At 46.7% G+C, this 3,742-nt stretch overlaps 1 non-coding gene across 1 annotated transcript; it reads right to left on the bottom strand.

Moving 5' to 3' along the window:
* Positions 1 to 2,848: 2,848 nt before the first annotated feature.
* Positions 2,849 to 2,920, bottom strand: TRNAC-GCA (transfer RNA cysteine (anticodon GCA)). The gene has a single exon. It is a non-coding gene; the product is annotated as a tRNA-Cys (tRNA).
* Positions 2,921 to 3,742: the final 822 nt, after the last annotated feature.

Below are 3,742 nucleotides of genomic sequence, written 5' to 3'. Positions count from 1 at the left end.
TAGAAGCTGCTTGTGTACAAGCAAAGCCCACAGTCCTTCACTGGACAGATGAGGAAGAAGGCTCAGACCCCAACTCTTCAGCCCTTGACTGAGTAGGGAAGTACCCAGTTTGTGGTCAGGGATAGGAAACCATCATGTGCATTGAATCCAAGTGGTGCTCTGCACCCAGTTTCCCTAAATAAAGAGGGATGAAGGCTTACCTCTGTCAACTAAAACAATGCGTGCCTATTACACAGAGTGAAGTAAATCAGAGAGAGAAAGTCAGATATCCTATGTTAACACATATGTATGGAATCTAGAAAGATGGCATCGATGATCCTACCGGCAGGGCAACAAAGGAGACACAGATGTAAAGAACGGACTTTTGGACTCAGTGGGAGAACGAGGGGGCGGGATGATTTGGGAGAATGGCGTTGAAACATCTACACTACCATGTGCAAAACAGATAAGCAGTGTGAGTGTGACGTATGACGCAGGGCACCCGAAGCCGGGGCTCTGGGACAACCTCAAGGGATGGGGTTAGGAGGGAGGTGGGAGGGGTTTGGGATGGGGGGACATGTGTATACCAATGGCTGATTCGTACTGACGTATGGTGAAAACCATCACAATATTGTAAAGTGATTATCCTCCAATTAAGATAAATACATAAAATTTAAGAATGCATGACCCAAAAGATAAGAGTTATGTTTTCTTCAGCAAACATTCTTAGGGCTTCAAGACCGGGAGACCACATCTCAGACTGTGCTGAGAAGACTTCCCAAGAAGAAGGGCTGCAGGGAGAGCCGGGATATGTAGGAGCTTTTTGCCTCAAGAGCAGGCAGTCAGAACAAAAGATTACTGTTAAGAGAAGAAAACTAGACATCTCAAGTTAAGGAATTTATTCCTTTTTTCTGCATGGGAAGCTGCAAGAGCCTGGCTCACTGAAATCGTTCCTTTGATTTGCAGCTCAGCCACCCCGGGCCAGCATCCTGGGTTTTCTCATCCTGGATTCCTTCAGGCTGTGCGGCTGGAGGCGGCTGCTGTCTGCTGACTGCTAAATGGCAGGAATCTTGGTTTCTCCCCTGAGTTCCCTGGTGGCTCACCGTCTGGGTGGCGGTAAGGGGATGGCTCGACGGCTGCAACACCGCTCGTTTACTGATGCGGCAGGCAGTAGTTAATTGCTCCCCTTTGCGGCCTTTATTTTTCTAAAGCTTCAGAACCCAAGATAGAGGAGGCTGTGCTTGAATCAACTCAATAGCAGTTTCTGCTATTAATGGCCCTGTTACCAAATGAGTAGGTGGGCAAGAGACAAAAAGAGAAAATAATAGCTCTTGAACGATGCTTATCTTCTCAGATGTCTTTTCTTGAGTTATTAAGCTGTTTAAGTAAAAGCAAGACTGGAAATGAAGTGTTGAGAAAACCAAGTTGTTGGTCCTGGGTTTTGTATTGAAATTCTTATGAATTACTTTCAGGCTACTAGTTTACTGAAAAGCACTTGTTCTTTTGTACCGATGTGTCTTACGTGGGTTACTATAAATTTCTGCAGCACCACAAGGCTGAAGTTTAATTTGTATCAGATGTAGCACTCGACTGAATCTTATAATTTATTGAAATGTTGTTTAAGCTGTGAAGATCCAGGCCATTTTTCCTCTCATTATTTCCTCACACTTCTAACCAAGCGCCTCCTTTTGTGTTCGGAGCATCAGCAGAGCCCTCCTGTGGATCATTTAACAACTGTAATTTGCTGTTCATCAAGCTCAGCCTTCCGGGGTAGGTAATTATGTCAGTTTCGTGAGTTAGCCAGTGATTCTGATCTGGTGGGGTAGAGACTTTAATTGAATGTTTATCGTCATGTGCGAAAGGAAAGTGATTATAGACTAGATCTTGGCATTGGCAAGGAAGGAAAAAAAAAAAAAACATATTCCAGTTCAAAGCATTTCAAGATGGAAAGACAGCTTGGAAAGCAGCAGCTTTGTTTTGCCATGGAAAGGTTCATACCTTAGGATGTGATCCAATGTCATGTATTTCCCTCAAGTCAAAAATCTAAATTAAAGGACTTCCCTAGTGATCTAGTAGTTGAGATTTCCCACTTCCACTGCAGGGGGCATGGGTTTGATCCTCAGTCAGGGAACTAAGAGTCTGAATGCCCCATGGCTCAGCCAAACGAAGGGAAGAAAGAAAAGAAAAGAAATAAAGTACGTGTTTTAACAATCTAAATTCAGTCAAACTCTTTGAACAAGACAATGTACCCAAATTTTAAAACAAAATAAACATTTTTTTGCTGTGAACCGTAACATGCATACATACAGAATCATTCACATAAATGTGAATAATGTTGAATTGAACACGTAGATCCATATCAAGCATTTTTTAACTTCCCTTCAAATTCTCCTCTCTCATCCATCATGTTCCTATTGTTTGATATCTGCTCACTCTGCCGTCTTGACTAGATCATCACAGCTATAGTATTAGCATGTCTAGAAATATTTATAAGTAGCCGTCGCACTTAGAAGACCTTCCAGCTGGGCACGGAACGCTGCCTTGTGGGGAATCTTCTCTCAACGTAGTGCTCCAGGGTCTGTGGCGTCTCTTTTGCTCTTGAAGAGTCAGCTCTCTGCTGGCCGTCCCTAAGTACTGAATGTCTTTTCTTTCTAGTAATTTGGGGAAATGGCCTCAGATCTGGGCTGTGGTTTCATGAGGTGTTTGCCCTCTGCTGGTCTATGAGCTCCCCAAGGGTCGCTAGTGAAGCCCCTCAGTCGTGTCTGACTCTTTGCAACCCCTCGGACTGTAGCCTACCAGGCTCCTCCGTTCATGGAATTTTCCAGGCAAGAGTACTGGAGTGGGTTGTCATTTCCTTCTCCAGGGGATCTTCCCTACCCAGGGATTGAACCTGGGTCTCCTGCATTGCAGGCAGACGCTTTACCAGCTGAGCCACCGGGGAAGCCTCCTCCCCAGGGGTAATGCTCTGCTTTTGGTCACATGCCCATCGGACTCTGGAGCCTACAGGACCCTGTTCCTCTGCTTCTGGGCTGGATCACAGCCTTGCTGGAGGCCACCGTCACCATGCAGCAAGCGGACCCAAGAGGGCGTTGGACAAAGTCCCTAGGAGCTTTGCAGCCGCTGTCCTCCTGGAAATCTTGGCCCCCACTCACAGCTGATTGACACACCCAGAGAACAATGTCTGAGGGACCGGCATCCGTCAGAAGGGCGAACAGGAGGCCTGGGTCCAAGGCTCGTGCATGAACCTTCTCAACAACTTAGGCTAGGGGAGAAGTTAGAACACGTCTGTCTCATTTGGGGTGATTTCTTATACGTTCTATACTGGGATCTCCACACTCTGGAGAGGCAAGAAGTGAAGCTGATGATGACAAGGAAGCCCCAGCGTTCATGGCCAAAACACCGGCCCACGCCATCTGTAATCAGAGAGCTGGTTAGATAACTGCAGTGAGAATAGAGAGCTTGAGTGCCAAGCTCAGCGTGGCTGCTCTTGTGCCCTGCCCCAGAGGTCCTGTCCAGTCTAAGGCATCATTCCTTGAAGAATGAGCTCAGAGGAAGAGGTGAAGGCCCAGCCTTCAGATCCCAGAGGCCTGGCTGTCAATATTCGCCCATGCCCTTCAAGAGCCCTGCGTCAACTGGATCCCATCTTGGCAAGTACACCTGAGGTATAATACCCCAGGGGCCCATGCCATCCTCATCGTTTCTTTCCACTGTCTATCTAATCCTCAAAACAACCCTAAGAAGTAAGCACTTCCCTAGTGGCTCA

The sequence above is a fragment of the Dama dama genome, chromosome 20 (genome assembly GCF_033118175.1).
Source record: "Dama dama isolate Ldn47 chromosome 20, ASM3311817v1, whole genome shotgun sequence".
NCBI lineage: Eukaryota > Metazoa > Chordata > Mammalia > Artiodactyla > Cervidae > Dama > Dama dama.
The sequence above is the reverse complement of the archived record's forward strand: the minus strand, read 5'-3'. Positions and strand labels throughout refer to the sequence as shown.